Here is a 25,822-nt window from a genome sequence, read left to right on the forward strand (position 1 = left end):
ACAAGACCCATCCATCTGTTGCCTTCAGGAGACCCACCTCTCAGCCAAACATACAAACAAACTCAGAGTGAAGGGGTGGAAAAGGATCTACCAATCAAATGCCCCCAGTAAGAAAGCAGGTGTAGCTATCCTGATATCTGACAAAATAAACTTTTCATTAAAATCAGTACAGAAAGACAAGGACGGACACTACATATTAATAAAGGGAACAATCCAAGAGGAGGATATAACCATCATCAACTTATATGCCCCAAATATTGGTGCACCCAGATATGTTAAACAAATGCTCTCAAACTTACAGAATAAAATAGATCCCAATACGATAATACTAGGAGACTTTAACACGCCACTCTCACCAAAGGACAGGTCTACCAACCAGAGGATTGGCAAAGAAGCTACCGAATTAAGTGAGGCCATACTTCAAGCAGAATTAACTGACATCTACCGAGTATTTCACCCTAAAACAACACAGTACACATTCTTCTCAGTAGCACATGGAACTTTCTCCAAAATAGACCATATCATAGTTCATGCAAGGTACTTAAGCAAATACAAAGGGATCGACATAATCCCCTGTATCCTATCTGACCACAGTGGAATCAAGCTAGCTCTCAATAACAAAGCATACCGCAGAAATTTTTCTAATACATGGAAATTGAACAGCACACTCCTTAACAATGCCTGGGTAACAGAAGAGATCAGAGAAGAAATAAAGCATTTCCTACAACTCAATGAAAATGAAAACACCTCACAAAGAAACTTGTGGGACACAGCAAAAGCAGTCCTGAGGGGCAAATTTATTGCCCTCAGTGCCCACATCAAGAGAATGGAGACAGACCAAGTAAATAATCTCATGTTGCAACTAAAACAGCTAGAAAAACAAGAAAAAATGGGACCTAAAGCTACTAGACGAAGCCAGATAACCAAATTAAGAGCAGAGATTAACCAATTAGAAAATCAGAAAACCATAACCAAAATAAACCAAACAAAAAGCTGGTTCTTTGAAAAAATAAACAAAATTGATGGCCCGTTGGCAAGATTAATTAAAAAAAGAAGAGAGGAAACCCATATTAATAGGATTAGGGATGCCACTGGAAACATCACAACATGTACCCAAGATATCCAAACAATTCTAACAGACTACTTTCAAAAGCTATACTCTCGGTTCCGGGAAGATGGCGGAGGAGAAGCTGGAATCTGAACAAGCTCTCGCATAGAAAGCAGTTTTAGAGTTCCAGTGAATAGTCCTAAGCCAGAGAATCACACCAAGTGTGCCATCACAGGACAGAGAGTTAGACAAGAGAGGGGAAGCCAAGACAAGGAGACACATCTGACCGCCTGCCAGCAGCCGCGGCGGCGGCGGCAGGGTCGCAGCAGCTACCGCAGCCGCGGCCATACCTGAGCGCTCACACAGAGAGTCCGGGACGAAGGAGCCAGACGCAGAGGGCGAGAGGATTCTACTCAACACCAGCAAGAACTGACAAGGAGCGGACATCTTCATCCTGCACTTTGCAGACCAGAGACGACCCAGGATCCAAGACTCGGCGTGAGTAGCCCCACTTCCTCACTCCTTCTCAGGGAGCAGAGGAGGGAAGGCCACCCCTCCCCCCCCCAGCACCTGTGATCTCCATCTTGGATACCGACAAAGCTCAGAGGAGCTGCTAGCTCCAACTCAGGCCTTGGAATAAAACGAGTCATTTAACAGGTCACAAGAACTTAACTGGCGAAGTGACCTGCCAGACTCAGCTCCATCCAGGGAAAAGTCACCCAGCTCAGGCACCAGCCATTGGAGTGGCTTTCCTCACTGGGTAACCAGAGCCAGAGGCTGCCCCTCCCTCTAGCAGCCTCCACAATCAATTGAAAAACAGAAACCCTGAGAATGGCTCCAGGGTGGGCTCTGTGAATTTTTCACAAAATAGCCCCAGGGAAAAGCTACTGTTTGTTGAAAGGCCTCAACTCTACCAGAACCTAGCCTCATCACCCCTCTTTTGTGATTCTCAAAGCAGATCACCCTCCCATTAAACTAACCTGGGAGGGGGATCTCAAAATCTTGGGTAAAGCAGAGCATTTTTCTGCCTGTTCGAACAAACTGACTTAAGAAACCAATCAAGCCACAGGACCTCAAGCTGACCAGAGACTCCAACAAGAGGCTGGTAACAGACAAAAGGGAGATACAGGATTCTTCCCACCCCTCCCAAAAAAAAATCAAAAAAAAAAAATCAAAGAACGTTTTTTTTCTTCTTTTCTTTTTTCTTTTTTTTTTTTTTTTTTTTTTTTGGTACCTTATATATATAAAATTTTTTTTTCCTTTTCTAAAACTTTTATTAATCTTTAATTTTTGCCTTTTTTGAAAAAATAATTGTTTTCCAGTAACTTTTTTTTCCTCTTATAATTTTTATTTTAGGAATACGTGAATGTACGTTTTCCTTTCTTTTCTTGTCTTCTCTCTTTTTATTTCTTTCTTTCTTAATTATCTTTTTGTTTTTTGTCTAGCTCTACTGAACTTCTGATCTTTTTTTTTTCTCCCTTTCTTATCCTTTTCACCTTTTCCTTTCTTTTGTTCTTCTGTATGTGCCTTAACTCTTGTCCTGCACATCCTGATAAACCCATAGTTAACTAGTAGACCCTATCCCCCATTGTGTACACACTTAATCCACAAATTTATTACTCAATCCAAAACCTCTGAGACTTAAATTCCTTAATAGCAGTACTACCTCTTTATACCTATATAATATTTTAAGCATTTTTTAAGTTTTTCACATCTCCTCTATCTCCCTCCTGTTTTCTCATTATATTCACATTCCTCTCTAAATAGATGGTCTTTCAATCTCCATAACTATATTAATTTTTACGTTTCTAATTTTTTTTCTGGTCTCTTTTCATTTCCCTTTACCTTTCTTCTTTTTCTCTCCCTCTCTACTTGCATCCTACCCAACCTATTTCCTGCATTGAGATTAGGACATAGTTAACTCTCCCTGTGCCTCCCCACACCAATCTATTCCTAATTTTTACCCACATCTCTCCCTAACCCTAAAAATTTCTGGTTTCCCAAATTCTTCTCTGCGGTTCGAAGCCCATTAACATATAGTTGTTTGATGTTGAATAGATGTATCTGTTGAACTAGATTGCATCTGTAGACTATTGACTGTATAAATGCAAACGTTGGTTGATGGTTGCCTTAAGATAGTGTTCTAGCACAAAACTGGTGCTATTTTCATCTCAAATGGGCAGAGTAAGCCGAAAAAACACAAGAAAAATGGCAAATCCAGGTATCTCAATTCCCAATCTTGATAATCAGGGGTCAGATCAGATAATGAACAATCCAGAGGAGAGTTCCCAAATAGCTCTACAAACACTGGTGGCAAATATGATAAATGAGAAGTTTGACAACTTACAAAGGACTCTGTATGAGCGTGATAGGGAGAGAGAGGAGGCATCCCAAAAGTTTATGCAGGAATATCATAAGCGTGAGGAAGCTACTCAAAAAATGATACAGGATTTGCGTGAACAACTTGAGAATACTCAAAGAGAAAGGGAGGAATGGCGTGAGCAGGCTGAGAACACTCAAAGAGAACTGCAGGAATCCCAGGAACGGGAGGAAAGAGAACTTCAGGAATCCCACAAATGGGAGGAAGCTAATCAAAGAGTAATTCAGGAATTGAGAGACCAGGTAGAGAACACACAAAGATCAGTAAAGGCATTCATGGAATCCATTAACAAAGAGCTGAAGGAAGTCAGGGAGACCACAAAGGGAATGCTGAATGGAACCCAACAGAAGGAATGGGAGTCCAAAGAAATCATAACCAATCAACTAAGTGATTTGAGAACAAACACTGAACACCAAATTAAGGAAGTAAAGAAATTCATACAAGACCTAAAACAGAGCTTCAACAAAGAACTTGAAGCCATCAAAGCTGACCAATTAGAAGGAAAAGAGATAAAAAACAAAGTAGAGAGTCTTGACAGCAGGTTAGACCATGCAGAAGATCGAACCTCAGGGATTGAAGACAGCCTAGATATTATAGAGAAAGAACATACAACCATCCAAGACAAGTCCAAGAAGTATGATAGATCTATTCAACACCTAGAAGACACCATCAGAAGGCCTAATCTAAGGATAATGGGTGTAGAGGAGCACCTAGAAACAGAAGTTAATGGTCTAGGAAATTTGTTCAACAGGATCCTAGCAGAGAACTTCCCAAACATACAAAAAGATAGGCCTATTCAGATACAAGAAGCTTTTAGAACCCCAAATAGACCAGACCAGAATAGGACATCCCACCGTCACATTATAATCCACACAGGATCAACTCAGACCAAGGAAAAGATCCTTAAAGCTGTCAAGGAGAAAAGGTTAATCACCTATAAAGGGAAACCAATTAGAATCACCTCAGATTTCTCAGCAGAGACAATCAAAGCAAGAAGAGCCTGGAATGATGTATGCCATGCCCTAAAAACAAACAACTATCAACCAAGAATACTGTACCCAACTAAACTCTCCTTCATAACTGAAGGCCAAATAAAAACCTTCCATAGCAAAGAAAAATTGAAACAATACATCTCCACCAAACCAGCCCTACAAAAGATTCTTAAAGATGTCCTACACATAGACAACCAACAAGACCGCAACAAAGGCCAAGAAACTGCACCCAAACTGAGAATCCAAGAACCATAGGAAGAACCTAGTTTTCGCAGCCCCCAAGAAGGTGGATAACATGGCAGGAACTCCCAAATACCTCTCAGTCCTATCTCTTAATGTTAACAGACTGAACTCTCCAATTAAGCGACATAGACTGTCTAGTTGGATTAAAAAACAAGACCCTTCTATCTGCTGCCTGCAGGAGTCACATCTTGCCCGTAAAAACAAACACATTTTCAATGTTAAAGGCTGGAACAAAATCTACCAAGCAAACGGCCCCCATAAACAGGCGGGAGTTGCAATCTTAATATCAGATAAAATAGACTTCAAATTAAAATTCGTGAGAAGAGATAAAGAAGGTCGCTACATACTAATTAAAGGATCTCTCCTTCAGGAGGATATTACAATTCTAAATATCTATTCGCCAAACAATGGAGCACCCAAATTTATCAAAGAAACACTACTTTCCCTCAAATCCCATATAGAGCCAAAGACATTAATTGTTGGGGATTTTAACACACCACTCTCCCCACTAGATAGATCAACTCGGCAAAAACTCAACAGAGAAACCGCAGATCTAAACAGCTGCATAGATCAACTAGACTTAACAGACATCTACCGAACATTTCACCCAGCAGCATCAGAATACACGTTTTTCTCAGCAGCACATGGAACGTTTTCTAAAATAGACCACATTTTAGGCCACAAAGCAAACTTGTCTAAATTCAGAAACATTGAAGTTATACCTTGCATTCTCTCTGACCACAAGGGAATAAAATTAGAACTCAACACCAAAAGCCACCAAAGAAAGTCCGGTATCACATGGAGGCTGAACAACACACTGCTGAATCAAGAGTGGGTCATGGAAGAGATTAGAAAGGAAATTCAAATGTTCATGCTATTCAACAAAAATGAGCACACAAATTACCAGCTCCTCTGGGACACAGCAAAGGCAGTACTCAGAGGCAAGTTTATAGCTCTGAGCTCCCATATCAACAAATTGGAGAAATCTGAAACTAGCAATTTAATGACACATCTAAACCTCCTTGAAAAAGAGCAGCAAGATAAACCCCAATCCAGTAGACGGAAAGAAATAATCAAAATTAAATCAGAATTAAATGAATTAGAATCCAAAAAAACTATAGAAAGAATCAACAAAACAAAGAGTTGGTTCTTCGAAAAACTTAACAAAATTGACAGACCCTTAGCAAATCTTATCAGAAAAAGAAGAGAACACACCCAAATTAATAAACTCAGAGATGAAAATGGAAACATCACCACGGAAACAACCAAGATTCAGAACATTATAAGGGAATACTTCTCAAAACTTTATGCTAATAAGTTTGAGAACTTGACAGAAATGGACCTTTTCCTAGCAAATATTGACATGCCAAAACTAAACCAAGATGAGTTAAACCAGCTTAACAGGCCCATATCAAGCATTGAAATAGAAACAGCAATAAGAGACCTCCCAGCTAAGAAAAGTCCAGGACCAGATGGTTTTACAGCGGAATTTTACAAGGCCTTCAAAGCAGAGCTCACACCAACACTCCTCCAACTCTTCAATGAAATTGAAAGAGAAAGCTCACTACCGAACACATTCTATGAAGCCATCATAACCCTCATCCCAAAACCAGGCAGGGACTCATCAAAGAAAGAGAACTATAGACCCATTTCTTTGATGAACATTGATGCAAAACTTCTCAACAAAATTTTGGCCAATCGACTTCAACAATTCATCCAAAAAATCATACACCACGATCAAACAGGATTCATTTCAGGGATGCAAAGCTGTTTCAATATACGCAAATCAATTAATATTATTCATCACATCAACAGGAGCAAGAATAAGAACCACATGGTTATCTCAATAGATGCAGAAAAAGCATTCGACAAGATCCAACACCCATTTATGATGAAGGTTTTGGAAAAATTAGGAATCCATGGAACATTCCTCAATACGATAAAGGCTGTATATGACAAACCTACAGCTAGCATTATACTCAATGGTGAAAAACTAAAGCCATTTCCTCTTAACTCAGGAACAAGACAAGGATGCCCACTCTCTCCACTTCTCTTCAATCTAGTATTAGAATGCCTAGCTACAGCAATAAGACAAGATGCAGACATAAAGGGAATCCAAATAGGAAAAGAAGAAATAAAACTCTCCCTCTTTGCAGATGACATGATCTTGTATTTAAAGAATCCCATAGACTCCACTCCCAAATTACTCAAGCTGATTCAAAATTTCGGCAAAGTAGCAGGTTATAAAATTAACCCCCAAAAATCAATGGCTTTTCTGTATGCCAACAATGAGAAAAGTGTGGCTGAAATTAGGAAAGCAACTCCATTTGTAATAGCCCCACAAAAAATAAAATACCTAGGAATTAACTTAACTAAAGAAGTGAAGGACCTCTATGATGAAAACTTTAAAATCTTGAAAAAGGAAATCAACACAGAACTTAAAAAATGGCAAAACCTCCCATGCTCCTGGATTGGAAAGATTAACATCGTGAAAATGGCAATACTTCCCAAGGCTATCTACAAATTCAACGCAATACCTATCAAAATTCCACCCTCATTCTTCAAGGAAATAGAAGAGGCAATCCAAAAATTCATATGGAACAATAAAAGACCCCGAATAGCAAAAACGCTCCTGAATGGAAAGAACACTGCTGGAGGAATATCAATACCAAACTTCAAACTCTACTATAAAGCCATAGTAATCAAAACAGCTTGGTATTGGCATAAGAACAGACCTCAGGACCAATGGAATAGAATTGAAAACCCCGAAATGAACCCACAGACCTATAGCCATCTAATCTTCGATAAGGGAGCTAAAACAATAGAATGGAAGAAAGACAACCTCTTCAGTAAATGGTGCTGGCAAAATTGGTTAACTACATGTAGAAAACTTAAGCTAGATCCTTATATATCACCCTGCACCAGAATCAACTCCAAATGGATCAAAGACCTTGAACTCAAAGCAGACACTCTGAAAACATTACAGGATGGAATAGGAGAAACCCTGGGTCTCCTTGGCTCAGGCCGAAATTTTCTGAATAGAGACCCGGAAACACAACAAATCAAAGAAAGGTTGGACAAATGGGATTGCATAAAGTTGCAGAGCTTCTGCAGGGCAAATGACATAGCTAGCAAGATCAATAGAAAGCCCACGGATTGGGAGAAGATCTTTACTAGCCATACAACGGACAAGGGTCTCATATCTAAAATATACTTGGAACTCAAAAAATTAAACCCCCCAACAACAAATCCTCAAAGAAACAACTGCCCAATAAATAAGTGGGCGAAAGACTTAAAGAGAAACTTCTCTGAAGAAGAAAGAAGGATGGCCAATAGACACATGAAGAAATGTTCAACATCCCTAGCCATAAAAGAAATGCAAATCAAAACAACATTGAGATATCACCTCACTCCAGTGAGAACGGCAAAAATCAAGAACTCTAACAACAACAGATGCTGGAGGGGATGTGGACAGAAAGGAACCTTAATTCATTGTTGGTGGGAATGTAAACTTGTTCAACCACTTTGGAAAGCAGTATGGAGGTTCCTCAAAAGACTCCACATAGAGCTCCCCTATGACCCAGCAATCCCACTTTTGGGCATTTACCCTAATGTTTACAAACAAGACCACACTAAAGCTACCAGCACAACTATGTTTATTGCAGCATTATTTACCATAGCTAAGATATGGAACCAACCCAGTTCCCCTTCAGTAGATGAATGGATCAAGAAAATGTGGTATATGTACACAATGGAATTCTATGCCTCCATCAGAAAGAATGACATTGCCCCATTTGTTAGGAAATGGAAAAACTTGGAAAAAATTATATTAAGTGAAGTAAGCCAGGCCCAAAGAAACGTAGGTCCCATGGTTTCCCTTATTTGTAATATCTAGTATATGTATGAGTCAAGCGGAAAAGGTCAGATAATGTGATGTCAGGAAAATGAACCCTTAGATGTGTATTTTAATGTTTTTTTCTTTCATGCATGTGTTTCTAACACATTTATAAGATTATCTCTTTGTTGCTTTGTATGTCCCTCCCCCACAGTATAACCCTTGCTTTCACTATATTTGATGTCAATATAACTTGTGGAGGAGATGGGGAAAAACCAGTTGTTTAAGGATACAGGTGGACCTGTTGCAACAATGAGAAGTACAAGTTGTCATGTCCAAAACGAACTTTACAATGTTGGTGGGGGGGGGCTGGGGGGAGGGAGGAAGGAGAAGGATTGGGATTAGGGGGGGAGGGGGGAGGCTGGGAAGGGATGTGAAGGATAAACAAAGGAGGAGGCTGCAATGCTTGGTAAGAAATGTACACATTATCCTGCCCATGTAACTGTAACTCCTCTGTACAGTATGTTCACAAATAAAATTAAATTAAATTAAAAAAAAAAAAAAAAAAGCTATACTCTCTAAAGGAAGAAAATCTGGCAGAAATGGATGCATTTTTAGAGAAATACAAGTTACCCAAACTGAGCAAAGAAGAAGTTAACCAATTAAATAAGCCAATATCCTATAATGAGATACAGGAAGCTATCAAAAGTCTTCAAACAAAAAAAAGCCCAGGACCAGATGGATTCACAGCAGAATTCTATAAGACCTTTAAAGAAGAACTAATACCCATACTCCTCAAGCTCTTCAGAGAAACAGAGAAGGAGGGAGCTATCCCAAACTCATTCTACGAAGCGAATATCACACTCATCCCCAAACCAGGCAAAGACCCAACCAAAAAGGAGAATTACAGGCCAATTTCCTTGATGAACACAGATGCAAAGATCCTTAACAAGATTCTAGCTAACAGAATCCAGAAACACATAAAAAAAATAATACACTATGATCAGGTAGGCTTCATCCCAGAGACACAGGGATGGTTTAACATACGTAAGTCAATAAATCTAATCCAACATATCAACAGAGCCAAGGTCAAGAATTACATGATTATCGCCACAGTTGCAGAAAAGGCCTTTGATAAAATTCAACATTCATTCATGCTAAAAGCTCTGGAGAAAATAGGAATAGAAGGAACATTTCTAAAAACAATAAAAGCCATTTATGACAGACCAATAGCCAATATTATACTTAATGGGGAAAAGCTACAACCAATCCTCCTAAAATCAGGAACAAGGCAAGGATGCCCACAGTCTCCACTCCTCTTCAACATAGTCCTAGAACCCTTATCCAGGGCAATAAGGCAAGAAAAAGACACTAAAGGATCCGCATAGGGAAAGAAGAAGTTAAACTATCCCTTTTTGCAGACGACAGGATACTATACCTCCACGATCCCAAAAACTCCATCCCCAAACTTTTAGAAATCATAAGTCACTTCGGCAAAATAGCAGGATACAAAATAAACCCACAAAAATCAGTTGCCTTCCTATACACTGATAATGTACAGGAAGAGAGGGAACTAAAGGGAGCAACCCCATTCACAATAACCTCCCCAAAAATAAAATATTTAGGAATTAACCTAACCAAAGATGTAAAAGAACTATTTAATGAGAAGTATAAAAAGTTAAAGAAAGAAATTGCAGAAGACACTAGGAAATGGAAAGACCTCCTATGCTCCTGGATAGGTCGACTTAATATAGTAAAGATGGTAATACTTCCAAAACTAATATACAAATTCAATGCAATTCCTATTAAAATCCCAATGATGTACATCACTGAAATAAAGAAAACAGTCCAAAAATTTATATGGAACAACAAAAGACCTAGAATAGCCAAAACAATTCTAGGGGATAAAGACAATATGGGAGGGCTATCCATGCCGAACTTCAAACTCTACTACAGAGCTATAATAACAAAGACAGCATGGTACTGGCACAAAAATAGACCCGAAGACCAATGGAACAGAATAGAAGATCCAGAAATAAATCCACAGGCCTACAGCCAGCTGATATTCGACAAAGGAGCCAAAGACATACAATGGAAGAAACAGAGCCTCTTCAACCGCTGGTGCTGGGAAAACTGAGCAGCCACATGCAGAAAAGTGAAAGTGGACCCCAGCCTATCACCATGCACCAACATCAACTCAAAATGGATTAAAGACCTTAACATTAAACCTAAATCTCTGAAATTACTGCAGGACAGAGTAGGAGAGACACTTGAACTAATAGGCACAGGAAGGAACTTCCTGAACAGAGTCCTAGGGTCACAACAAGTTGGAGAGAGACTCGACAAATGGGACTACCTTAAAATAAAAAGCTTCTGCACAGCTAAATCTATCGCAACTAAGCTAGAAAGACAACCAACTAATTGGGAAAAAATATTTACCAGCAATATATCAGACAAGGAGTTAACATCCTGTATATACAGGGAACTCAAGAAACTAATCCCTCCCAAACCTAACAAACCAATTACTAAATGGGCAAGGGAACTAAAGAGGGACTTCTCAAATGAAGAAATAAAAATGGTAAAGAAACACATGAGGAAATGTTCATCATCCCTGGTGGTGAAGGAAATGCAAATAAAGACAACCCTGAGATACCACCTTACCCCAGTCAGAATGTCCCACATCCACAAATCAGCCAACGACAAATGCTGGAGGGGATTTGGAGAAAGAGGAACCCTATTACACTGCTGGTGGGAATGTACACTTATACAACCATTTTGGAAAGCAGTCTGGAGGGTCCTTAGAAAGCTAAAGATTGACCTCCCTTACGACCCAGTCATACCACTTCTGAACAAAAGGAACCAATATACAAGGACACGTGCACCTCCATGTTTATTGCAGCACTGTTCGCAATAGCTAGGATATGGAAACAACCCAGATGCCCCACCACAGATGAATGGATCCAAAAATTGTGGTATCTATACACAATGGAATATTATGCAGCCATTAGAAATGACAAAATAATGGCATTTTCAGGGAAATGGATGGAGCTAGAAGGAATCATGTTGAGCGAGGTAAGCCAAGAACGAAGAGACAAACGGTACATGATCTCCCTGATAAGTGGATGCTAAATCCAAAATGTTAGGTGATACGACAAAACTAACAGGACTTAAGAAACAAAGAACTCCCGCTCATCTGGTTGAACCACTACTAAATATCCCCATGCTGCTGATCACAAATATGGTATTTAACATGTGAACACTGTTATATATTACAGACTGTGATAGACAATTTGCTCCAGGAAAGTTAGAATGAACTTGTGACTTTGAAATTATGTAATCACTTAGTCACAATCAAAAAAAAAAAAAAAGAACCTTGGGGAAGGGAGGGAGGGAGGGGATGGTAGGGGGAAAACAATGGAGGGGGTAACAATGTTGAAAAGGAAGTGTACTCATTACCTCACTCATGTAACTGTAACCCTCTGTATAGTATCTTTACAATAAAAAAAAAATCATGAGATTCGGAGGAAGATGGCAGAGGAGAAGCTGAAGGCTAAACAAACTCTCTTATAGAAAGCATTTTAGTATTCCAGTGAACAATCTTAGGCTACAGAGTCACACCAAGTGTGTCATCTCAATGCAGAGAGTTTGGACAGAGAGGGAAAATCCAAGCAAGGAAACAGATCTGAACACATGCAGCTAGCCATGGCTGAAGTGGCAGAGTTGGAAGCAGAGACACTCTTAGCAGCCATAACTATGGAGAGAATCTGGGACAAAGGCTCCAGATGTGGCGGACAAGTTGATTCTACCCAACACAATCAAGAACTGACAAGGAGCAGATATATTCATCCTGCAGATCACAGACCAGAAACTGTCCCGGAACAAGATTCTGGCATGAGTAGAAACCTGATCTCCTCATTTCTTCTCAGGGAGCAGAGGAGGGAAGGCTGCGTGTCACCTACCACTGGAGATCTCCATCTTTGATACTAACAAAGGCCCAGTTGAGCAACTAGCTCCAACTCAGGCCTTGGAAGCAAACAAACGTGTCATTTAGCAGGTCACAGGGATCTGCCGTGACTTGCCAGGCTCAGCTCTACCCAGGGGAAAGTCAACCAGCCCAGACAGAGAAAAATCTGCCCCCTGAGGAGTGACTTTCACCACTGGGTAAACAGAGCCAGAGGCTGCCCCTCCCTACAGCAGCCTAGACAAACAATTGAAACTCAGTAAACATAAACCCTGAGAATGGCTCCAAGCTGGGCTCTCTGAGAGTCTCAGAAGCTAGCCCAGCAAGGAAAAGCTACTGATTGCTGAAAGGCCTCAACTCTACCCATAACCTAATCTCATCACAGCATCTTCAAACTAGAGGAAACTCCCTTCTCCCTCTTTTGGGATACTGAAAGCAAATCTACCTCCCACTGAACTAGCCTGGGAGAAGGATAACAAAACAATGGGTTAGGCAAAGCATTTTTCTGCCTGCTCAAACACTGACTTCAGAAAACAATCAAGCCACAGGAAAACCAGACACCACAAGCAGCCCAGAGACTCCACCAAGAGACTGGTTATGGACACGGAAGATACACAATCATCCCATTGCCCCCATCCCCCCCCCAAAAAAAAATCAAAGAACTCTTTTTTTAAATTTAATTTTATTTTTTATTGTGAGAATACAGTACAGAGGAGTTAAAATTACATGGGCAAGATAATGAGTATATTTCTTATCAAGCATTGTTGCTTCCTTGTTGTTTCCCCTTCCCATCCCATCCCATATCTCCCCCTCCCCCCAACCGATCCTCCCCCACCCCCCACCAAAGTTGTTAAGTTCGTTTTTCGACATAATGAATTGTACATCTCATTGTTGCAATCAAAGAACTCTTATTTGAACCTTTTTAAAAAATTAATTGTTAAAATTGTTTTCTATTAATCTTATTTTCCTCCCATAATTTTTATTTTAGGTGTATAGGTGTGTGTGTTTGTGCTTTTTTAAATCTCTTCTGAACTTTTGGCCCTTTTTAAGTATTCTTTTCATTTTTTTCTGTTTCTTTCTTTTTTTGTGTGACTAAATTGCTGTTCGGTTCTTTCCCAGATATATACCTGTCTTTGATTATTAGACCTTATACCCCATTGTGTACACATTTAATCCAGAAAATTATTACTCAATTCACAACCTCTTAGGCTTAAATTCTCTAACAGCAGTATTATCTCTTTATATGTATATAATTTTCAAGTAACTAATTTTAAGAATTTTTATTTTTTAGTTTTCATTTCTCCTTTCAATCCATCCCTTCTTCTCATCTTATCCTTTTCTTCTCTCAATATCATTTGTTTAAACTTACATAATTTTTAAGTGTTTCACTACTTAAATTTAAATTTTGGTTTTTCCATTTTTTCTTGTTCGTTTTTTTGTAATCTCTCCGATCATTCTATCCAAACCATTTCCCTCTCTAAGATTAGGACTTGGTTAAATACCACGTTTTCGTGATCCATCCATCTACTGAGGGGCATCTGGGTTGATGCCTATCTTAGCTATGTTAAATAATGCTGCAATAAATATAGTTGTGCTGGTAGGGTTAGTACGGTCTTGTTTGTGATCATTTGGGTAAATGCCCAAAAGGTAGATTGCTGGGTCATAGGGAAGTTCTAGGTGGAATCTTTGAGGAACTTCCATACTACTCCAAAGTAGTTGAATAAGTTATACTCCCACCAACAATGCAGTAAGATTCCCTTCTGGCCACATCCCCTGAAGGATCTGTTGGTATTAGAGTTCTTGATTATAGCCATTCTAAATGGCTTGAGGTGGTATCTCAATGTTGTTTTGATTTGCTTTTCTATTATGGCTTGGGAGGTTGAGCATTTCTTCATGTGTCTATTGGCCTTCCTTCTTTTCTTTTCAAAGAAGTTTGTCTTGAAGTCTTTAGTCCACTTATTTATTGGGCAGTTGTTTCTTTTAGGATTTGTTGTTGGGGGATTTAATATTTTGAATTCCACATATATTTGAGATATGAGACCCTTCTCTATTGTATGGCTAGCAAAGATCTTCTCCCATCAATGGGCTTTCTATTTATCTGGCTAGCTATGTCCTTTGCAAAGCAGAAGCTCTGCAATTTAATACAATCCCATTTGTCCAAACTTTCTTTGATTTCTTGTGCTTCTGGGTCTCTATTAAGAAAATTTCAGCCTCTGCACAGGAGACCTTGGGTATGTCCTACTCCAATCTGTAATGTTTTCAGTGTGTCTGCTTTGACTCCGAGGTCTTTGATACAGGATGATATATAAGGATATAGTTTTAGTTTTCTATGAGTGATTAACCAATTTTGCCAGCATTTTTACTGAAGAAGCTCAGTACTGTACAGAGAGGTTACAGTTACATAAGTAAGGTAATGAGTACATATCGAATTGAGCATTGTTGCCACCCCCTTTGTTTTTCCCCTACTATTCCTTACCTTCAACCATCCCCAACAACTCCCTCTAATAGTATCTTGCAAATCTCATTGTTACAATGGGTCAACCTGTATCTTTTCCTTGCATGTTAAATGAAGAAATGCTGGCTTGTTTCATGCTGATTCTACTTGTGTAGACACACTTAAAAACACTTTCAAAGTCCAAAAGCATATAAATGAAATGCACTCCATTTTTGTCAGTTGGTATAATTGTGTTCTACACATTTATTGACAGGTTACAAATTATTCTCAAATTTTAATACATTAAAAACTTTCTTTTTTTCTCATTTTCGTTGCCAGGACATCGGCACGACCTCAGTCAGAATTGCTCACTTTAGACTTTTCATATGGGTTGGTTAAATTTTGACCTGCACTCCGGTCTTCTGGGGAGTCACTCATCTGCTTAGGAATTGATGCTCACTGTTGGAAAAGAGCCCAAGGAAGGATGCCATTTAAAGCCTTATAACTTTATTCTTAACAAGGATATTGTCCTGCTACTTTGGCTGTTGAGAGTGTCTACAAGAGCAAGCATTCCATGGGGAGCAGGGAGACACCATATGACCTATACGTATTGAGATTTCCGAGTTACTTGCTATCACTTGTCCTGCATTTTTCAAGTCGAATCTCTCTAAACGTACCAGTTGGAAGAGATAAGAGGAGTGGTAAAAGAACTCTTAGAGACGAATACATCTTCAACACATTTGTTTCCAAGCATTCTGTCTAAGGCATATTCAACAACTAGTGAAACCTGTGTTGGCTATATCTATGTGTCTTTTTCCATTTGTGCATGTGTACATGTGTGTACGTATGTGTGTATTTGTGTGTATAGTAACATTCATGTGTACATATATGGGCCAATATTCATATATATGCATATATAAATAAAATATATATATATATATATATATATATATATATATATATATATCAGGTGTTCAGTGATTTAATCTAGAGTTCCCAGCACATTGTCCTTATCAAAAAGTGTACATGATAAACTGCTCTAAGCATCTGTGTTATATGAGGGGTATCCTTTGTACACACTTCCCCCATTAACTTGTTTTTCATCACTGTGAACAACTTCAGCCTACTTTCCCATAGGATAGCTTTGTTTTTGTTACTTACTGATAATAAAAGAAAAAGGTTGTTTGTAAAAGAAAAAGAACTTTTAGGTCCCAGGCTAAAAGTATATTATCAGTCCCAATGATTCGTATGAGATAAAATTTATAATAGTACTAAAAGTGAAAAGGAATTCCTAGATCTGTTGTTTTGCCATTTAGAATGGCAAAGAATAATTTCACGTCACTGTTATAACTCTTAAAGAATGCAAGGGTAACTGATGGTCCCTATCATGTTCCCTCAAAACCAGTGGATCCTGAAGGATAATAGTAGACCAGCAGAAATTCTAAGTAGCAGACATGGAGCATGAAAGAGAAAGCAGAAATGAAGAGAGTGAAAGAGAGAGAAAAATATCATAATATTAAAGTGCGTAACAGATAAACAAGAGGTGTATGAGGATATTCATACTGCTATTTTGAGACTCTACATGTACATTTGAAGGTATTTGATGTATGATAACGCATCAATATAAAGTGATTTTGATAATAAAAATGGCTCAGAAGAAATTATAAATGCAAAAACAGTCTTCACAGAAGCAAACTCTCAGAAATATTTCTTGACTTTGAAAAGGATAAATTGGCTGTAGTTAGTATAAATTTAGAAGTATGACAATTCACAAAAATATAAAAATGTGTTCATATATTTCATTATATAACCCAAAGCAGAAAGCAAATATTGTTCAGATGATTTTTTAAATCACAGTTTCTCAGGAGCTGGGAAGGTGGCTCAGTGGTAGAGTGCTTGCCTTGCATGCATGAGGTCCTGGATTTCATTCCTCAGCACGACATAAGCAGAAAAAGATGAAAGTGTTGCTGTGGATCAAGTGATAGCGCTAGCCTTGAGCTGAAGAGCTAAGGGACACTACCCAAGACCCAGAGTTCAAGCCCCACAACCAACAAAACCAAAGCAAAAAACAAAACAAAACAAAACACAGTTTCTCAATTTTGTGGCCTCAACACTGTAATACCACTACTTCAGCCTAGGGTTAAGATTTTAGGTGTGGACATTTATCAACACTCCTGATTCAGACTCTACTTGATATAATTTTTAATCAATATTTTGTTTTTAGTTTTGCTATTTGTAAATTCACATGCATCTATGAAAAATGGTGTGGCCATCCCAATAATATTCTCAAAGTACCTCTTAATCACGACTCACAAAAAGTTGTATTATATTACGACAAGGAAAAAATGCTATAAATAAAGAAAACAATAATTATATATTAATGATTACTAAAATAAAAAACAAAACAATTACCAGGGTTTTCAGTATTTGAAAAGTACATAGTAGATTTTACTATTTTCTCATATTCCTGTACATTTAAAACTGGATAAAGCTATGAGTAGCCTTTAAATTTACCCACTAAGATTACTATTTATAGATAATCTCATCATGTGTATGTGGCTTTTATAATTATTTGTTCATCACTAACATATAACTTAAGGGAGCCCTAAAGATTTATCAGAAACTGTGTACTTAAATTCTTAACTCTTCACTCTGCTTCTTTACACAATCTTTGCAACTTCTCATTAGCAAAGTTTCTATAAACTCTGAAATATACATACATGCTACCGGAAATATTATATACTTTATCGAAAAAATTTATGACCTACCAGTCTTAATTTTGCATATATAAGCAAATCCCAAAATGAAACATATTTAAATCATTAAAACTTTTAACAAACCTTAACATTTGCTGCAATGATCATTATGACAGGTGCCTTGTGTAGAATAATTGAATTCCTCCTCCTACACATCTCATGAACAACAAATATCTGGAATTATTTTGTATTTGTCATGTCAATATTGACTTTATTCTTAAATGTGTGCTTATGTAAGAAATACATGGTTGCAAAATTTCACAATTTTTTAAACTTACTTTTTGTTGAATTGTCTAGTTTAAGACAATCAATTACAATTTATATATAAAAAATGTTCTGTGCTCAATTTGGCTGCACATACACTAAAATTGGAACATACAGAGAAGATTAGCATGGTCCCTGCACAAGGATGACACGCAAATTAATGAATCGTTCCATATTTTTGCACCAACAGATGCTGGATGGGATGTGGCCAGAAGGGAAGCCTACTGCACTCTTGGTGGGAGTGTAAAGTTGTTCATCCATTTTGGAAAGCGGTTTGGAGCTTCCTCAAAAGACTCCACATAGAGCTCCCCTATTACACAGCAATCCCACTTTTGGGCATTCACCCAAATGATCACAAATAAGTCCATACTAAAACTACCACCACAACAATGTTTATTGTAGCATTATTTGCCATAGCTAAGATACGGAACCAACCCCGATGCCCCTCAGTAGAAGAATGGATCAAGAAAACGTTCTGTGTGTGTGTGTGTGTGTGTGTGTGTGTGTGTGTGTGTGTGTGTGTGTGTGTGTGAATGTACACTTACACAACCACTTTGGAAAGCAATCTGGTGAGTCCTCAGAAAGCTAATTATTGACCTTCCTTATGGCTCACTCATACCACTTCTAGGCATCTATTCTGAACAACAGGTACCAATATTCAAGGATACATGCACCTCCATGTTTATTGCAGCACTGTTCACAATATACAGGATATGAAAACAACCCATATGTCCCACCAGAGATGAATAGATCCAAAAACTGTGGTAACTATACACAACGGAATATGTTCCAGCCATTAGAAAGACAAAATAATGGCATTAGCAGGGAAATCAATCAAGCTACAGGAAATCATGTTGAGCAAGGTAAGACAAAAGCAAAGAGACAAACAGCACATGGTCTCCATGGTAAGTGGATGTTAAATCCAAAATGTAAGGTGATACAACAAAATTAACAACACTTAAGAAACCAAGGACTTCCACTCATCTGGTCGAATCACTACTAAATATCCTCATTCTGCTGATCATATTTGCACACTGAAGGGAAACCAGGAAGACGACACAGAACTAGAGGGAATCAGGGAAAAACATACAACAGTGGGATCCATCAGCTGCACTGGATATTGACCAAAATGAACTAAGCAACTCAATGTCACTGAAGGGAAGGAGGGAACAAGTGGGAAAGAGGGAACAGCAGACACTATACAAAACAAAAGAAATATACATATTTCAAAACAAAAAACTATACATATGGAGGAAATAACTCTATTGCAAAGCTCATAGAACTCCTAAGTATTGTAAACCATGATAGACAATTTGCTCCATCAAAGTTAGAATGTGTTTGTGACTTTAACTAAGCATCACTATCCCACAATATTGTGAAATATGGGAAATTATGTAATCATTTAATCACAATAAAAACATTTGAAAAAATGATGAAGGTGGAAAACTAAGTTGCTCTAAAACACAAAAAAGGAAAATGTTCTGTGTGTATATGTGTGTACACACACACATATACTATATATATACATATATATGTGTATATATATTAATTCTATGCCTCCATCAGAAAGAATGACATCGCCCAATTTTTAGGAAATGGAAAGACTTGGAAAAAAATTATATTAACTGATGTAAGCCAAGTCCAAAGAAACATAGGTCCCATGGTATCCCTTATTTACAATGACTAGTATATGTCTGGGATAAGCAGAAAAGTTGAAAAGCTATGTGTATATGACTACATAAGTAGATGTTAAGCTAAATGACCCCCAAGATAGAGACACAAGTGGTTTTTTCTTTCTTGCTGTTGTTTCTCACATATTTATAATGTACAACGTGATTTCTTTTTTTTTTTTTATGTGTTCCTCCCCAACAATATAACCCCTGTTTTCACTTTACTTGATGTTGGTGCACCTGCATCTTGTATATACACTTCTCTAATTTGGGGAAAGAAAGGGACAAAACGACATGCTTAAATAGGAATACAGTTTGACCCATTGTATAACAATAGATGCACAAGACAATATTTTGAAGAACGAATTTTACAATTTAGGCTGGGGACATTGGGTGGGGCTTGGAGGTGTGAGGAGTGTACTTGTGGAGGTGGAAGGGAAGGAATGGTGGGGGAAAAACAAAGGAGGAGGTAACAATGCTTGATAGGAAATGTACTTATTACTTTGCTCATGTAACTATAACCATTCTGTACAGTATTTTTACAACAAAAAATGTATAAAAATGTTTTGAGATGGAAGAGTTTAGTTTGCCTATTGTACCCAAATAATATCGTTAACAAATAAATTAATGCAAAACACTGATATGAAGATATTTTGAAAAAGTTAGTGTGTGTGCATTCCTGCGTGTTGGCATGCTCAGAGTTTGAAATCAGGGCTTCAAGGTCTCGCTATGTCTTTCTCTCTAGATTGGTGAGCTACTATATGAGCTACATCTCCATTCCTGGCCCTTTGTTAGTTCATTAAATTTTTTGAAAAATAATCTCATGAATTTATTTTGCCCTGATTGGCTTCCAAATGTTATCCACAGATCTCAGGCCCCTGAGTAGGTATCCCGAGTAGTTAGGATTACAGGTGTGACAAACCAGCACAAGGCTTTCAGAATAATTTTGAAAGTAGAAGAAAATTTACTTCACAGTGGCCTGTTTTATCATTTCCTAGTTTTAAAGCATTTTGGAGTGATTATATGTGATTTTTTTCATTCTTGAATTCTTAAAATACAGTAAGTGATGATATTTAAAAGATTTAGTACTTTTTAAAAACGATACTGGAACTTTAAATAAAAAATAAAATAAAATATATGAGAGCAGCGATACAGGAGATGCGACTGGGGGAAATACTGTAGTATCGTAGAGTAGAAGAGCTGTGGAAAGGAGTAATTTTACATTAACATAGCAAGTAATAAACTAGCATACAGCTTTTCAGCCTCATGTCAGTCATTAAAAAGTTTAAACAAAATGCATAATCAGCAAACCAATAGAGATAAAATAGGAAACTAAACAATTAAGATGAAGAGATGACTTGGACCAAGAATAACAAATGACACAATTAGGAAACAAATAACAAGCTGCTGGGCTGGGAAGGTGACTCAGTGGTAGAGTGCTTGCCGTGCATGCCTGCGGCCCTGGGTTTGATTCCTCAACACGACATAAGCAAAAAGAAACAAGCCGGAAGTGGTGCTGTGTCTCAAGTTGTAAAGCGCTAGCCTTGAGCTGAAATGCTGAGGCAGAGCGCCCAGGTCCAGAGTTCAGGCCCCACGATCGGACCCAAAAAATAAAATAAAAAAAAAACAAGCTAATAAGTTTAAAAATGATCACCCTTAATTCCCTTAATTCTATTGAGTTGTTTAGATCACAATTTGTTAGAAGTATAATTCAAATCAGAGTTTAATAGTATATCATTTTAATAATAGTTACTTATTGATTTCTTAATATTGAATGTTTAATATATAATTTTAATTTCAGCAGCTATAGAAAAGAAGAAAGTGAAAATAATTTTAATAATATATTTATGAATTGTAAAATTGAGAAGCATTAGAGTTTAAACAAATAACATATCATTATTGCTTCATTTCTGTAATTTAATGTAATAATTCAAAGTGTATTCTACACTTAGCACTCATCTTAACATCAAATAATAAATTATTGCACATGACTCTTGGTATTAGTTGGAAGGGTTCATCACTGTGGTAAAATTCACACCACATAGTACACGAGGGTATGACCACTCTCATATAGCTTAAATTGTGGCAATTTGATTTCTACATGCATGTTAAATTCTTGTCTAGGTGACATCTATAAAATTATTTACAATTATATATACGGGGACTGTTTCAGATGATTCTTGAAAGTCATATTCATTAATTAAATTTTTATTATTTCATACCAAATAAATATTTAGAGAGAGACTGAATTTTTGTGTAGATGATGGTGTATGTGTGCCAGATTATATGTATTAAGGCTTATTTTGTATTCCTGACATTGTTTCTAGAGTTGGATTTATTTGTCCATTATGGGTTAAGTGTATTATATTGGATCTATGAAAGTAAACTGAATGTTTATTCCATTAATCCTTTGTCTAATCCCAATATAAATTATCCATGTGTTTAAAGTAATGAAAATAACAATACATAAAAGCAAGATAAATCAGTCTGTAGTAGACAAATATTTACACCATTGAGAGTTGGTCCTCTTTTACACTACAGAATATTCTTGGGAATATGTGCTCCAGGCTGACCACAACTGAAGATTATTACGGTTTGATCTATCATAAGAGAAGGAAGGAAAGGTAACCTTCCTTCCAAATGTCTGATCCCAGGAATGTGCTCTGCTTTGTGGTGCATACTTGGAAATGAACATTTTTCACAGTCAACCTTGAAAAGCCATCTAGATAGATGACTTCTGTAAGTGGTTATAAAGCATTATTGATGGCTTTGCAAGGATGCCTGATTGCCTCATTTTGAGACAATTAACAGGAATTTAGTCAATTGTTCTTTGTATCTTTAGGAGAAAAACCCATTGACTCTAGGCCAGGGGATCACAGGGGCCCAGAGAAACTACTACCTTGAATAGTAATCCTAGACATCTAAAACAAAACACACACACACATACACTCCAGTAAGCACAGCCAGGCAGGGTTGCTATCATAGCCTACATGAAGTCAGGCAAAAAACAGAAGCTGAGAATCATTTAGCTGATAACTAATATATTTGTTATAAGGCAGACTCAAATGAGACTCCAGAGAAAGGACAGAAAGACTGATCAGGGAGACTAAAATTGGTCACACAAAGATTGGAATGTAGAATTCCTTGTAGAACAAATAAATCATAGAACGCTTGTGCATGTAAGAACAAGAAAGAAGACCAAATTCCAGAAAGGCACATTTTCTTAGAAGTCAGCTTAATCAATTATCAGTGCAAATCTTTGAACTCTTAAATATTTGACCACATGTGGGAGAAGGTTGAAAAGAAAGAAAATTTCATCACTCTATTAGGAAGTCCAATATCACATTAGGAAGTAATCAAGCACAGATTTGTAAAAAAAAGAGAAAACAATTATTCAAAATGAGGGTTTCATTTCTTTTGATGTAAAAGTTCTTAAATTAGCTGCTAGCAAATACCGTACAATTGATCCAGTCCCCCAGCTGAGTTAATATTGATTGCAGTATTACCACATGAAGGAAAAGAGAAAATTTACAATGTTTGATGAAATGAGGTGAAGGTGATGTGTTCTAATAGTAATATCTGAGGTTTAGACCCAGGTGAAGAGGTGGATTTTCTTTTCTAAAAATCGTGCCAGTGAATCACAGCTGTAATCCTAGCTACTGAGGAAGCTGAGATCTGAGGACTACAGCTCAAAGACAGCCTGGGCAAGAAAGACTATTATTTCCATTTAACCATCAGAAAACCAGAAGTGGCACTGTCGCTCAAGTGGTAGAGCACCCACCTTGAGTTGAAGAGTTCAGGGACAGTGCCCAAGTCCAGACTTCAAGCCCCTCGAACAGCAACAAGAAAAAATATCCTTTTCATGGACTACGTACATCTCTTCCTAACATTCAACAAAGGAGCCATTTTATCACCCACTACCTTTGAGTCCTAATCTAGCTACTGCATATATATTGATTTGGTATCTTATATAAAACGGTTCATATTTGCGGAAACAAATACCAGCAGTGGTAATTTTTTTCCAGTCCTTGAACTATGGGCCTGAGCCCTGATCATGTATATACTGGTAGCTTTCATGTGAGCTTGTTTGTTATTTATTGTATTACTGCCCATAAGGGGAATTACTGGGTCTTAAGGGAGATCTACATTTCCTCTTTTCAGAAAACTCCGTACTGCATTCCACAGTGGTTGAACATGTTTAATTTCCCATCAACAGTGTAATCGAGTTCCCAATTGGCTACATCCATGCCAGCGTTTGCTATTGTTAGTTTTCTTAGTAATGGCCATTATAATGGACGAGGTAGAATCTGTCTTGTTTACTTATAGATTTGTATGCATCTTCTAGCTACAATAAATGAATGAATCCATGAAAACTATATTGCTCTGAGTCTGCATTCCTCTTTTCTCTTAATATAATTTTCCCAAACCTTTCATTTTCCTTACCACTGGTGAAAAGTCATCTTTCTGATGGGTGAATATAATTCCATTGTGTGTGTGTGTGTGTGTGTGTGTGTGTGTGTGTGTGTGTGTGTGTGTGTGTGTGTGTGTGTGTGAGTGTTTGTGTGTGTAAGATGACTATAGGCCCATGAATTCATTTCTAAGCTTTCTGTTTCATCTGTAATTTTGTAATTCCATATTATAGTTGCATTGCTTTCTCTTCTACATTGAAGAATATTGTTGGGATTTTGATGAGTATTGCCTTGCCAATTGTTTAGGGGAAGTATTGCAGTTTTCAAAATGTTAATTCTTCCAACTAGGAACATTGAAAGACTTTCTATTTCCTTGAATCTCATTCAATTTCCCTTTTTATATTTTTAAAGTTTTAACATATAGGTCCTTCACGATTTTAGTTAATTAATTCCTAGTTTTGTTGTTGTTGTTTTGTTTTGTTTAGATTTGATTTGATTTTGAGGCTAGTATATGAGGTCGTTTTTTGGATTTCAGCGTGGATTTTCCCATTGTTGGTAACAGAAAAACTACTGATTCTTGTGGTTTTTATATCCTGCTACATTGATGAAGGTTAGCATCAAATTTATTAACTTGAGGGAGGAATCCATAGGGTCCTTTAAATACAGGGTCATTTCATCTGTAAAAAGGGATAGTTTTACTTCTTCCCTATTTGGATCTGCTTTATGTTTTTCTCTTGTCTATTGCTCTTGCAAGAAAGTCCACTACCATATTGAAGAGTAGTAGAGAGTGAACATCCTTTTCTAATTCTTCATGTTAATGACTTCATGCTTCCACACTTAGCTAAACGCTGATTATCTCTATCATATACATACTCAGTTTAATATTGAGGAATGTTCCATGCATTCCTAGGTTCTCAGACCTTTTAATCATAAAGGGATATTGGAGCTTGTTAAAAGCTATTTCTACACCCTATTGACGATCATTTGTTTTTTGTCCCTGCTTCTGCTGATGGTTTGTATTATGTTTATTGACAAGAATATTGAATCAAATCGTATCCAAGATGAATCCTATTTGATCATACCATATGATTTTTTTTGTTATTTGGTGAAACTGGTTAGTGAGAATTTTATTAAGAAGTTCTGCATTAATGCTTATCAAAGAGTTTGGTTCATAGTTCTCTTTCTTTGGTGAATCCCTATGTGATTTGGGGAGGAGTCTAATTCTAGTTTCATAGAATGTGTTTGATAATGTGTCTCTCATAGATACTAGATGGATGCATCTTGGTTTTTGATACTACTATCTAATCTATGTCTTCTATTTGGAAATTTAAGTCTACTGATATTGAGCTTTAAGACAGAAATATCTGAAATAAGTCCTGATATGTTATACACCTGTTATTAGAAGCTGTGCCTCATGTACTCTTAACATATTTACCTTGTTCTCTGGTAGGGAGCATTTTATATAAATAGTTCCTCTTCTTCTTGATCTTCTCTATTTAGTATATATTTGATTATATTCTATTCTGATAATTTGGTGGACATAGGTTGTTTCAAGTTTTCTTTGTCATGAAATATGTTTATATATCCTTTAAATGTAAAGGAGAGTTGGCTTGGGACTGTATTCATGGTTGGTAGTTGTTTATCTTTAATGTTTGTCATATATAATGCCAGGCTTTCCTTTTTACCATATCAGCTAAGAAACCTGTTTCTTATTCTGACTGTATATCCTTTATAAATAAACAATCTTTTCTCTATGGCATCTTTAAGAATCCTTTCCTTGATCTTTAATAATCCTCTAATGGATTATGATATCGTGATGGATTGTTCAGT

The 25,822-nt window shown here is 37.3% G+C and overlaps 1 non-coding gene across 1 annotated transcript; it reads left to right on the forward strand.

The window, feature by feature from the left end:
• Nucleotides 1–17,987: 17,987 nt before the first annotated feature.
• Nucleotides 17,988–18,093, forward strand: LOC122116262. Its single transcript, XR_006148934.1, has one exon. It is a non-coding gene; the product is annotated as a U6 spliceosomal RNA (small nuclear RNA).
• Nucleotides 18,094–25,822: the final 7,729 nt, after the last annotated feature.

Source organism: Dipodomys spectabilis, unplaced genomic scaffold (genome assembly GCF_019054845.1).
Source record: "Dipodomys spectabilis isolate Male_0828 unplaced genomic scaffold, ASM1905484v1 ptg000129l, whole genome shotgun sequence".
Taxonomy (NCBI): domain Eukaryota; kingdom Metazoa; phylum Chordata; class Mammalia; order Rodentia; family Heteromyidae; genus Dipodomys; species Dipodomys spectabilis.